We start from the raw sequence: 14,390 nt of genomic DNA, 5'->3' as shown, positions 1-14,390 counted from the left end.
ACCTCCATGAGGATGGCTATGGATTAAAAAATAGTATCAAATGCTGGTGAGGGTGTGGAGTGGGAACCCCCAGGCAGCACTGGGAGGGGTTTAAAATGGAGTAGTTTGGCAGATCCTCTGAAGATAATAAGGAGTTGCCTTATAACTCGGCTGTTCTACTTGCACATAGATAGACATCTAACATCCCAACACTGGAAGAGACCAAAGGTCTGTCAGCTGAATGGGTGAACAGAATGATCTATATCTATACGTGGAATGCTATTTGAAAATGAGAAGAAATATAGTAAACAAAGTAAACAAACTAATGGATGCTAAGGCACGGGGGACCTTGGACGTGTTACTGAAGTGCAAGGTGCCAGGTTAAAACATCCCATTCTCTAGGATGCCATGGATGTAGAAGGTCCGGAACAGAGACCCCACAGACACAAAGGAAAAGAGTGACTGCCCAGGACTGGGGAGCTTGGGAGGAAGCCGAGAAGGCTAGCTATGGGCACAAGGGTTCTTTGTAGGGTGTGAAAATATTCTAAGACTGCACTGGTTGTCGTATGGGTCTGTGGATTCTCTAAACCCATTGAGTTGTACGTACTGGACTAGTGAATGGTACAGTGTGTGGATTATTTCTCAATAAAATTAGTACACAAGAAAAAGAAATAACTTGGAAGATCATAGATTCATAACCCACATTAGACAAACAGAGCAGCGACTCTGTGTCAAGACAGGCAAGGAACATTTGAATTCCAAGTCAGCAGAGAAGAGATAGAATCACCCTAGTAATTCAGTAATGAACATCTTGACGATCTCTCTGGGAAAGACTGTAGTCAGATACTGTGCTTTCAGTAGATAGAGAATATTCCTGGTGGATGGACCTACATGTAAATGGGCAAAACAAAAAAAGACCTAAATGTTCTAAAGGAAACAGCAGGCGATTCTTTTTCTCGTAGAATCAAAACAATTTACCACCAGGACAATATAAAATCTAAAAAGAAGCAAGAGGGTGAGGATGAAGATATTGCTATAGAAAATGTCTAGTGGACAGAATACAGAAATTCTGAGTTCCGAAGTAGAAACAAACTGGGAAAGGGGAGATGGTTCAGTCAGCCGAGTGCTTGCTGTACCAGTATGGGGGCCTGAGCTGACTCCCAGAAATCTATTGGTATATCCTCCCATCAGCAAAATTTGGTGGTGTCTATACAATTTGATATTTGTATTATCTTTGCAGTCCCAAATTAAAAATCAGCCTTACATCACATCTGCAAAAAGGACTCAAAAGCACAGGTAAATTACTGTTTATAACAGTGAAAAGCTGGAGGGAGTCTGTGCTGCCTCTGGCTGGGGCTGACGGGCGGAAGGAAGACACCTGCCAGCTTAGCCCTCTGTGCTGGTTAGCTTCAGCTGCCAAGTTGACACAATCTACAATCTTTGGGAAGACAGCCTTCATCAAGGAGCTCTCTAGACCAGGTCAGCCTGTGGGCATGTCTGTAGGGAACTGTCTTGATTATTAATTGATGTGGGAGGATCCAGACCACTGTGGGCGGCACCATTCCTAAGCAAGAGGCCCTGAACTGTGTCAGAGTGGAGAAGGCAGGCTGAGCACAAATAAACTAGCAAACGTGATCATGCCTGCACTAATCTCTCTGCTCTGGACTGCAGATGCGAGGTCAGTAGCTGCTTGAAGCTTCTGTCGTGGATGATGGACAATCACCTGGAATTGTGAGCCCACAACCCCCTTTCTTTCTTAAGCTGCTTTTGGTCAGGGTATTTTATCAGAGCAACAGAAATCACACCAGGACAGCTTTTTCCTACCATCCCGCTGTCCTGTCAAGCACACAGCTAGTCTTCAGGTAGGCGGGAGCCACACCAGGGAGCCAATGCCTCAACAGGCTCTGCTGAATATTAACCTGGCTCACATGCACTTGGCCTGCCTGACCTGGGAGACTCAGGCTGCAATGTCTAACCTGCTGTTCAGAAGACAGCTGGCCGCCTCAGGCTTCTGTGCTGGGCTCTAGGTCACAAGGATAAGGCCCAGCCCTTTCAGGTACTCCCTGGTTCCTCTGTTCCCCAGAAGGCAGCAAACTGGGCACTGCCCATAGCAACATTGTCTTAGGGTTTCTTTTGCTGTGAAGAGACACTATGACCATGCAATGCTTATAAAGGAAAGCATTTAATTGAGGATGGCTTACAGTTTCAGAGTTTCTGAAACCTCAAAGCCCACCCTCCAGTGACATACTTCCTCCAACAAGGCCACACCTAACTCCACCAAGGCCACACCTCCTAATAGTGCCACTCCCTATGGGCCTATGAGGGTCATTTTTATTCAAAACACCACAGTTGTGTAGACCCAGCCAGGGCCTGGCAGGGAGAGTGACAGCATTTCTCCATTACCATTCTCTCAGGCATTTCCCAGGACTCACAACCTTACCCAGGAGTCAGTGTCCAGTGCAAACAGCAACTGGTTCTGTTGGCCTGTGTGGGCAGCAGCTGATTTGGAAGCAGGAGCCAGGATCTCAGCTCACAGAACAAATGGGAAGAAGCCCCCAGCCTGCTGTCAAAGCTCTTCAGAGAACTGGAGACTCCCGTTGCTAAGCTGCTGGTCACAGGGGACTTTGCCCACTCCTCTGCAACCTCTTCTCCTTTCCAAGAGCATTCTCATGACCCTTTAGGACTCTGTGACCTTGACAACTAGCAGGTCAGCCCACCAGCCTGGGAATGTGGCAAGAGGTGGGGCTGGGGGCAGACCGTGAATGCAGTGCATGGAAGTGTGGGGGCAGATTGGCTGTCTGAACAGGGGACAGTTGTTCCAGTGAGTTCTCCCTTCAGCCATTGGCTCCGATTCCCAGGCTGACTGTGTATGTGGGAGGGCCCTGGGAACAGGGTACTCCTGGAACAGAGTTGCCCCTGGGTTAAACTGGGAGCAGGAAGCTTTGGTTGGTTGCTATGGCAGCCCTGCCTTGAAGAGCTTGTTCCTCTTCTTAGATTTGACCCTGCTTATCTGTTCAGGAACCAGCAGGTGCTCTTGCCTCCTGGAAGATGAGCAAGACCTTGAAGAGGGTCTGCAGCAGAGGGGAGAGTCACTTGGGTTTGGTCTTTAATGAGGTGGGGATTTTAAAAAGTAAGGACAGGGGAAGAGTTAACACAAGATCTCACTCTGTGGATCAGGTTGATTTAGAATTAACTATGGACTCCAACTTGCAGCAATCCTCTGCCTCAACCTTCTGAGTTCTGGGATTACAGATGATCACCATGCCCTGCTTGAGAAACTTTAAATGTGTGAAATATTTTCAATACACACATAGGCATACAAGTGTATACACACGGGTAAACACCATACAAATCACACATATATGTGTACACAAATGGACACACATGCATTTGCATGCATATGCATTCATGCACACACAGACACATATGTGCATGCATATGCATATACATACAGAGACATACATACACATATACACATACATACACAATCATGCCTACATAGGCACACAGACATGCACACACTTTTATACACACACATGCACACACATGACCACACAGGGGCCCACATACAAAGGCACAGGCACACCCATACAGGGACACATGCAAAGACACATGTGCACACACATGCAGACATGCCCACATAAGGACATGCATGCGGAGACACACATGTGCACACAGGAACAAACGTGTGTACACAACAGGCACACACTCAGGCATGCATGCACACATTGGTTGTGATCTCAAGGGCTGATCTCCTGGGCTCAGCTGGGTGGGGCCACTCTCCACTCTCCGTCCTTCTGACTCTGAGGACAAGGCCTGAGACTCAGCCAGAGCACCAGGTACTGGAACGCATGTTTGCTCAGTGCCGTGGAGATGAGAGGCCCAGCAAAGAGCGAGATGCTGTTGCATTATTGATGGCAATACTGACATCTCAGCTCTCCTCCAGCTGTGACACTTGTCGCCTTGAGCGGGCAGAGGAAAGACTTTCAGCAAAGAGAGCTAATGTGGCCTCGGGTGGCCTGGCTAGGATGCACGTCCCTGGGCCTGGGTGAGATGCTGGTCGCCTGACTTCTTTATTCCCCAAACACCAGGACCTGGCAATTGTCTGCTGCCTGGTGGTGTCCCAAAGAAATGGCAAAGACTGCATAGGTCATGAGAAGAAACCTACAGGCCTGCTGGGAGGGGCTGTTACATGAACATGGGACCAGCAAGGTGAGAAGGCCATGGGTGTTGGGCAGCTTTCTGCTGCTCTAACCACCTGAGATAATTAACTTACAGAGAGATGGTTTGCTTTATCTCCATTCGGATGGTTCCAATCTAAGGTTGGGAGACCCAATGTCGTTGCCTCTGAGGAGGCAGTATGGAGGGGCCCCAAAACAGCTTGACCATATAACTGCCATGACAGGCTTAGAGGCCCAGACACAGCTTCTGTGACAGGCTTACTGGCAGGCAACACCCAGACCCAGGAAAAGCCATAAGCTGACCCCACCCAGGGAGGGCCTGCATCTAAGGAGAAGTACCTGACATCCCAAACATTCCAACCGTTAGATAAGGTGGCCCGATGTCCCTGAGTCTAGCACACACCTATTTTTGTTTTACAGATACCCCTAGACAAATGTCAGCCAATCAGGGTCCTGAACCCTGGAAATCCCCTCACCCCAATCTCTGCTATGATAAAAACTCTACCCTACCTGGGCTCAGGGCTCTCTGCTCTCACCACTATATCGGACAGAGGGACCAAGCTCAGAGCTTCAAAATAAAGGCTCTTTGCTTTTACATACGGGATTCGGTCTCTGTGGTGGTCTTTTGGGGATCCCTGTGATCTGGGCATAACAGCAGCACATTAAGGCAGGAGCCTACGGCCCAGCACAGATGCTGGTCATCGAGGAAGCCAAAGAAAGAGGAAGGGGCTGGGTTCCTATTGCCCCTTTCAAGGACACACCCCCAATAACCTACAGACCTCCCCCACAGCTCTCCCTACCAAGAGCTCCACACCATCTGAGCAGCATCACACGGGGTGGGGTGGGGCGCAACCCTTTCACAAGTGGCCCCTCATGCGTATTCACATGTCACACCAGGTCTCTGAGTACTGTGTATGTTTGCTGTACTACTAGCGAGTGCTTGGTATCTCTGCTGACTGGGACACTGCAGGACAACAGTAAGCATGGGAATACCTGGTCTGTAAGTGTGTCTGGTGATCCTAGCATCTGGAAGGTGCTTTTCTGCATGCGCTCCAAGTGCACCCTCAGTTCTCCCAGCCACACCCAGCAGTAGTCACCATAATCAACCTTCCTTACACACAGGGGAACTGAGGCACTGGAAGGCTAAGTATCTTGCCCAGTATCACACAACCCTTGAAGATCGGCATCCAGATGTGGCCTCTAGTACAGAGCCTGACAAGGGGTCTCATCAAAAGAAACCCTGTGCATACTGTGGTGGTGACGTGGGGAGGGGCTGGACCACTTCCTAGAGGACCACTGTCCTCCTGGCCTTGCTGTTGAAATAGGGGTACCAGCACATTGGTCATGAGCCTGTCTCTTGTTCTGGCCCCTCCCTCCCTCCCTCCCTCCCTCCCTCCCTCCCTCCCTCCCTCCCTTCCTCCCTCTCTCCTTCTGTTCTCTTCCTGGAGATGAGGAAGAAGCTAGGCCATCCTGGGAAGTTTGTGAGCCATCTTGAAGCAGGTAGGGAGTTCTTCTCTCAAAGATAGAGCAGGTCACGGGAAGGAGTCAGGATCTGGGAATCTGACTGACTTCCCAGAGGAAACCAGTTCTGAGGCCTGCTGACACGTTCTGTGGGCAACAACGCCCCTGGGTCTTGTCTGTTTAAACATAGCATCTACTCACTATGAATGAGAGCAGATGCAATGACCGGGAAGAGAATTTCCATCTTTGAAGTGGGATGCTAACATACACAGGGGACCATCAAGGTGAAGGAGAGTTGGGGGAGGGGCACAGGTAGACAAGGAGACAGAGTGTCTCCCTATGGTTGCTTCTTGGTCCCAGAAGATACTGAGGAGAAAAGGCAGCAAGGTGCAGAGGCAGGTATCTAAAAGGGACTAATAGGGAGAGAGAGGGCCCAGGGGCCCTATAAAACAACCAAGCCAGTGTTCCATTTAGCCCTAGGCTCCCTCCTACCACAAAGGGATAAAGCTGTTACTTTCTCTTTCTCTGGGGCTTGTCTGCACTAAGGAACTAACTCAGTGACCCCATAGATGATCGCCAGCACCTGTTACAAAGGACACCTTACAAACGACCAGCCATGCCAGCCCCTGTCAGCAGTATAGGGTTGAGTAAGTGCTTCTAACCATGGGAGCAGGCTAGAGGTGAAGTGACCATTGCTCTGTCCAGGCTGAGCCAGGAGGCCAGCTGGGTCCCCATCCAGCCCTGGCTTTCTAAGAGCAGAGGGAGAAGGGGCCACTTAGCCTGCCATCCTGCCACCCAGCCCTGTGTTCAAGTAAGGGCAGAGGCCGTAGGTCCAACCTGCCCAAGAGTGCTGGGCCATGCACTCTGGTTTAGGAAATGTGCCCCAGGCTCACGTGCTGTGGATAATGCTCTTGTACACTGTAAAGATTTGTCATTCCCGTTGGTTTAATAAAACGCTATGGGCCAGTGGCCAGGCAGGAAGTGTAGGTGGGGTGACCAGGCTAGGAGAGGCTGGGAAGAAGAAAGGCAGAGATGGAGTTGCCAGCCAGACACAGAGGAAGTAAGATGAGAATGTTGGACTGAGAAAAGGTACCAAGCCACGAGGCTAAACGTAGACAAGAATTATGGGTTAATTTAAGCGTAAGAGCTAGTTAGTAATAAGCCTGAGCAGCAGGCCAGTTTGTTATTAATGTATGCCTCTGTGTGTTTATTTGGGACTGAATGGTTGCGGGACCGGGCCTGACAGAAACTTCTATCTACACTCATGTGTTTGAATACTTGGTCTCCAGACAGTATTCTTGTTTTGAAAGATTGTCGAACTTTGGGGGAAGTGAAGCCTTGGGGTTTGATGGTCCAGCCTTACTTCCTTCCACTATGTTTTGTGACCCCAGACACAATGTGACCAACTGCCTCCTGCTTCTTCACTGCCATCCCCTCCGTGACGGAGTGCATCCTTCCTGATTTGAAAATAAGCCTTTCTTCCCCTACGTTGCTTCCTGTAAAGAATTTGGTCATAGTGACAAGAAAGTAACTAATATGCCAGCGTAAGTGCCCAGTCTGCTTCCAAGGGTGCTGGTTTCTGCTGAGGCCGCTCACCACGCCTCAGCGAAATGACTCATGGCCATCTGCCCTGCCATATGCCCGAGCAGCACTGTGCAAACACAGGCCTTGCTGGTTTCATAAGGGAAACATCCATTCATAGTCCCTGTGTTCTAAGGCGCAAAATCCAAGTGTGTTTACACAGTTAATACCGAGTTCTGTTCCTGTGAACCTTGGCTCCCAGGCGGCCCTTCTTCCTGGCAGGGGTTCTGGTTCTTCTGCTCTTCAGCCATGGGGTGGGAAGCAGGAGCCAGGGAGACCAGAGGTGTGACAGACTGCAGCCAGTTCTGCACGGCTTTTCTCCTGACCCCGTATGCTCCACTGCTAAGGTATCTCTCCTATGCTGCTATCTCCCAAGAGACCCATTGCATCATGTCCCCAGCTCCTGGCACAGTGTCTACATCATAGGAAGGATTCATCCCTGGGTGAAATGGAGTCAGAAGTGGGCTGAGGGAGAGGGGAAGTGGAAATTAGGATGTGAGGTTCTGGGCCCATTTCGGAGAGATCAGGGGTATGGAACTCAATTTTCTGAATGTTATAGTCATGATTGAGAAGACACTCTTCCAAGAGATTTATCTCTACAAGACAGAGAAAGAGTCCACACAGCAGAGCTTTACCCAGATCTGCTGAGAAAACAAACTCGAGATTTCTCCTTGGGTTGACCTTGAATTAGAAGCTGCACACCTTGTCACCCAGCTGTGGCCACACTGCCCCTCACAGAGGCCTCCCACCTGGCAAAAGAGCTGGGGTGATGATTACATGATCTCTCTCAGTCTTCTTCCTCTGTGGAGGCTCTACCCCACATCTCAAGCAGGCAAAGGCCAGCAAAGGGAAGCCACCAAGTGCTCAGGCTCAAAGGTCAACAATGCGGTGAGCAGCCAGGGACCCAGGAGTAGTCTATGTGACCTTCTGGCCAAGGCAGCCCACCTAAATGAAGAACACGTTTGATCCCCCCATACTGGGTGCCAAACTCAAGGCTTCTGTGGATGTTTCCTCACAGGCAAGCATGGACTCACAGGAGTCCAGAGGCTCTGTAGGGACACACAAAGATGACTCGATGTTCTGACTCTGCATGAGGCACTGGCTACTTGGACCTGTATAGGTTCACGTGCAGTTATTTGGGAAATCCCAATAGACTCAAGGTATGCTGGCCTTGACCCAATGTCCCTGACAGCACAAATCCCACCTTGTTGGCTGTCAGCTGTGTTCAGGGCTGAGCCATGCTTCTCCTCTCTCAGGGTCAGACAGGGGGTGATGGCCCCAACACCTCTGAAATGGTGATACAGTCATGGGGAGTCTTGACTCTCTTGTCCTTCACCTGTGCTGTGATTCCTCAGCAATCCATTGATGGCATGGCAGTGGGAATCACCCCAGGAGTAAGGCTACAGGTAGGTTCCATAAGCATGGGGACCTGAATTTCATTCCCAGCACCCACATTAAAAATAGAAATGAAAAAGCCAGACATGGTGGCTGTAATAGCCCCAGATCTTAGTAGGCCCCCAGACCTCAGCACAACTGACTCCATGATGCAAGCACTATTCAGGCTGTTAAACTCAACACGTAGACAGCACCACTAATTCAAAGACCTATTCCATAAATGTCCATAGTTCTGGGAAAGTTTCTAAATGTACTAACTTTGCCTTTTGACTTCTGTAGTTCCGCTTCTGAATAACTGTTCTTGTTAACTGAAGTATGCCAACCCAGAACATGGTTTGTGTGCTTAAAAGCTCACCCCGAGAAAGGCTCAGTGCTACACTGGGGTCCTGAACGTCTAGTTGACTAAGACTTTCTATTGGCTTAAATCCATGTCCCAGAAGTCTTCTTTGGTGGATATCCCACAACAGCTGCACCATCTGTAATCTCAGCAGTGGGGAGGTGGAGAAAAGAGAATTCCTGTAGTTACTGGTAGCCGGTCTAGCAAAACTGGTGAGCTCCAGATTTAGTGAGATTCTATCTCAAAATAATAAGGATGATGTGGAGAACAAGTGGGGAAGGCAGCCACCACAGACTTCTAGTGTCAATGAACACACACACACACACACACACACACACACACACACACACGCACACACACACACACAATCACTTACAGTCCACATACAATGTCCGTAATACATGGATGAATATACACCTCATTGAATTTTGACTTATAGCACTGGTTCTCAAAATGTGGGTCACGACCCCTTTGGGGGTTGGACCACCCTTTCACAGGGGTCACCTAAGACCATTAGAAAACACAGATATTTACACTATGATCCATAAAAGTAGCAAAATTGCAGTTATGAAGTAGTGGGGAAAATAATTTTATGGGTGGGGCCACCACAGTATGGGGAACTGTATTAAAGTGTTGCAACATTAGGAAGGTTGAGAACCACTGACTTACAGGGTCTCACTTGTCCTAACTGATACAAGTTAATCAAATTCTAAGCACAGATATTTTACTCAGAATGCAATCCATCAGTTCACCAGCCCCACCTCTCCAGAGGCCATGCTGTGAACCTGGTCCTCCAAATGTCTCCTCTCTCCATCCCGTCTAAGTTTGGTTTTCACAGTAGCGAGCGACTTGCTCTTCCTGCCCACAGTTCTTCCCAGTACCAGAGCCTTCCCACAGTTGCCTGTGTCTCCTCATTTGCAGTGTTGTCTCCCTCCTTTCAGCTCCCGGAAACCCCGCATCTTTAATCTCCTCCCTGCTGCTCCCATGTCTGATCTCATTCCATAGCTCCTCATCCTACCAGACACTGCGATCGCAGAGTTAACCGTTAAAATTTAGGGCCCGGAGCAAACATTTCAGAATCATTCTTCCTCTTCCCTGCATTAATTACCAAATTAATCACTCTTCAGAGAGAACGTCTCTTCCCTCTTGCTCTTCCTGTGGGCCCAGGCTTCTCTGAATGGATGGCAGCGGATCAAAGCTGAACACCCAGGGGCTCTTCAGTGGTGTGTCTGGTCTCCTGCAAGCACTAACTCCTTCCCTTCCCTGAGCTCTGCAGTCCTGTTTTCTGTGAGTCTGACCACCCACACTCATATAAGTGGGTCGCATGATTGCTGGTCTGGGGTGACTGGCTTATCTCACTTTGCATAGTGTTCTCATTCATAGTCTAGCATATGTCAGCACCTTTTCCCTTTTAAGGCTGAACAATAATCTTATGACTGTTGTCTTACTTCCCTCACAGCTGTGACAAAACACCCAAGAAATACAATTTGAGGAAGGAAGGGACGTTTTCACTCTGGGGCTACCATCCTTCATGGTGAGAGGCACAGTGACAGGAGCAGGTGGTGGCTGGTCACATTGCATTGGCAGTCAGGAAGCATAGAGATGATGCTGATGCTCAGCACGCTGTCATCCACATTTAGGGTAGTGACCTCAGGTTAACCTCAGTTAACCCCATCTAGAGAATCCCTCATCGACATGCCCAGACATTTGTTTTCTAGGTGACTCTAGATTCTGTCAAGTTGGCAGTACTAGCCATCATAAACACATGTGTGCATTTTGTTTTTCCATCATCCATGATCGACATCTGAGGTGTCTCCATCTTCCAGCTGTTGTGAACACTGCTGCATAAGTATGGAGAAATAGCTCTGAGCCTCTCTTCAACCCTTTTGGTTTACATACAGATGTGGGGTTGTAGTCACAAGCTCCCCAAACACCGTTCCCTTCCTGTCTCTCTCATGTAAGTACAATTCACCTGAGCCATGACTCAGGAGGAAACAAAGCCATCTTGATGGGGTCTCAGAGAAGACCAAAGACTACAAGGGTCTATATGGATTGAGGATTATTACAGCAGGGCATGGCGGGTCCAATTTTCAAGCACAAAAACTAAAAATGCCAGGACCCACATGGTGGAAGGAGAGTAGATTCCTGAAAATTGTCCTCTGATCCCCACATACATGCTGTGACATGTACACACACACACACACACACACACACACACACATGCATGCATGCACGCACACACGCACGCACGCGCACACACACACTCAATACTAATATAATACAAATAAACCAAAGCCAAGGGCTGGAGAGATGACTCAGTGGTTAAGAGCACTGGCTGCCCTTCCAGAAGCTTCGAGTTTGATTCCAAGCACCTACATGGCAGCTCACAATTGTCTGTAACTCAAACTCTAGGGATCCAACACCCTTTTCTGGCCTCTGAGGGCACCAGGCACCCACACAGTACACAGACATTCATGTAGGCAAAACTCCCAAATATGTGAACTTTAAAAACAAAACTAAAAACTACTGAAAATGGCCATACTTGTACACATAAAATGTATGTATAAAGACACAGACTTGACGTTCCTGTCCAGTGAGTGTATTCACACAGCAGAACTACCTTCATGAATCTTCGTTTTTTAGGAGATGCTGTTGGAGTGTGAGGTCTCCCTCCACAGATGTGTTGGTAGCCAGAATTACTTCAGAGCATTTGCTGAAGTGCTTCCTCTCTGAATCATGCACAGCTCTCCTCATGGCTCCCATGCTCCAGGAAGGTTTCCCACACCCGTCCCTCAAGGCTGATGCATGAGCACTGATGGCCAGGGCACCTGAAGTCTCGACTTTTAATTAATTTTGGTCTCTAGTAACTCGAGGACAATTCAGGGATCAAAAGGACATTTGCACGTGTTTGGTGGGGAGAGCTCACTGTTTCTCATTGGCTCTTCTGCCACACGAGGCTGCTCCACTAGTCTCGGGCAGATCCCTGACATCAGGGACAGAAGAAGTCCAGGTGTTTTCAGTTGGCCACGTTAACAGGTGAACAAAGACTTGGACAATTTCAGAGGCCAGAACATATGGTGTGTTAGGATGCACTAGGTGGGGGAGGGGCTCACTGGTTCACATGTGCAAGTATGTGATGTCTGGGGCTGCGGGGAGAGAGCTCAGTCAGTAAAATGCCTACCATGTAGGTGTGAGGCTCTTACCTCAACCCCAGAAGCTGCAATAAAATAGGTCAGGGGTGATGATATGCACTTATAAACCTGGGGCTGGAGAGATGGAACCCTGGGGTGTGGTGGCCAGCCTAGCTGAATTGGCCAGTTCCAGACCAGGGAGAGGCCCTGCCTCAAAAAAACTACAAGGCGGATGGCTTTTGAAGCACAGCAGATGAGGCTGTCTTCTGGCTTCACACGCACACACATTTGCATGTCACCCCCCCCCAAATGTGACAGTTGAGGTGATGCCTGCTGAAGCTTTTTATGCACTTAACTTCCTGTCCAGGGTCTATGAGGGACAATCAGGAAGCTCAGCATTTGGATTAATTTGGAGGCTGCAGGTGAGGAAGCAGATACACTTCTCTGGTTTGGGTACATCTCTTACTGTTTCCTGAGGGTCACAATAAATAAGCACAGTTATTTCCTGCTTTCTCTCCTTCCTTAAAAGCAGTGTGCTTTTAAGCATCCCTAGAATGAGGTCCTGGTTTTAAGTTTCCAATAAAATTCACACACATTCAAAAGAAATGACCTAGATTCGTTCTAATGTGTAACCCACAGGCACGGCGGCTCGGTTCAGTCTCCACTGCCTCTGCCTGTCCTCATCTCCATCTGGGGATGCTGAGGAGCACGTGCCGGCTTGGTTTCCAAGCTACTTAATGGCCTCCCGAGACAGAAGCTGGTGGCGGCAGGCCTTCGCAAAATCTCTCACAAATCTATTCATGGTGAGGTGGCACAGCTGTTGCCGTGGTAAGGAGGGACACGAAGCCTTGGCCGGATGGCTTGTCTCCAAGGATATGGAGTCCTCCGTTTGCCTGGAAGCACGCAGTCAGTTCCACAAGAAGTCTCCACAGAGGCTCCAAACCAGAGAATCCACCGGGCCTCAGTCTGAGAGTCAGCTCTGAGTCAGCTTCACGGTTCTCAGGCTGGCGTGTCACAAGGGCAGGCGACTTATCCAAACACGCTGCCGCTACCAGGTGATTCCCCTGTCTCCTACCGCCTCCCCACAGGAGCGCTGGGGTTACAGATGCATGCCATGCATCCAGCTTTTTGTGTGGGTTCCACAGACAGAACTCAGGTCGCCAGGCTTCCACGGTAAGTGCTTTCACCGGCTGAGCCATCTCCCCTGCCAACATGTCCCCATTCTTCTGTGTGGCCATCTCTCTGGCCTTAGACTTTGTAGGTAAGAAGCCGTGGCTTCCTAAGTCTGGTGTCATCCCTGGTGAGTGACATGTAATCAAATTGCATTTTGATTGACTGGTGGGACCATGGGTTTCTTCTGTCTCATTGATAACTGAGCAGCTGAGCAAGGGAGGCTTCTATTGTTGCCCTTTGACGGCAGCTTGTATTTTTAATAAGTCCTCTCCCTAGTATATATAGAAAAAAACCCTCCAATATACTAATTACTTTCAACTGCCACATACTGGGAAGGCTTTGACACACAACAGTTCACCCCACAAGGTGAGAAAAAAAACACCTGCTTAATTATTCTAAAATAAAAGCAATTACTTTTAGAGGCTTGACTCCAATATTAGTTTGTACCAGTGCGTCCTCATAGCAAGTTAACATGCTTAGTTAAGAGGTGCCAGTTAACCAAGCATGCTTAGCACAGTGCAAAGGTGCTTAGAACCACATGCACCACGGAGGCAGGAAGCCATGTCCAGTTAGCCTGGCTAAGCAGAAACATCACTTCTGAAGAGGGACAGACCAGAATCTCCTTGTCCCGGGGTTAGGCATGGCCCCATAGAGATGGGCTTGAGAGACGACTCTACTTTGGTCCTAGAGACAAGAGGACTGAACATCAAAAGGATATGGCTGGATTGGGCCATGGTAACGCCTAAAGGTGGGCTGGCTCTCCACTTGGCTGCTTTTGGGTGGATTCCTTTGTTTTCTCTAAGGCGGGCTCACTCCACCTGCTCAGCTGCACGCTACAGACCACAGCTACTCTAGGTCAAGACTCGGAAGAGGCACGCCCCAGGCCCTGGCCAGACATGTGGTTTTGTCACTATTTTGTTGCACAACTGCCTCACAAACAACCCAATTTCTTGAACAAAACACCAATTTATAAAATGAGTCAGATGTGGTGGCACGTATCTGTAAATCCAGGTCTCAGGATGCTGAGGCAGGAGGATGAGTTTATGTGAACTTGGGCTATATATGGAGCCCTGGCTTTTTTTTTTTTTTTTTTTTTTTTTTTTGGTTTTTCGAGACAGGGTTTCTCTGTGTAGCTTTGCGCCTTTCCTGGAA

Source organism: Peromyscus eremicus, chromosome 5 (assembly GCF_949786415.1).
Source record: "Peromyscus eremicus chromosome 5, PerEre_H2_v1, whole genome shotgun sequence".
Taxonomy (NCBI): Eukaryota; Metazoa; Chordata; class Mammalia; order Rodentia; family Cricetidae; genus Peromyscus; species Peromyscus eremicus.
This window is presented reverse-complemented; position numbering follows the sequence as displayed.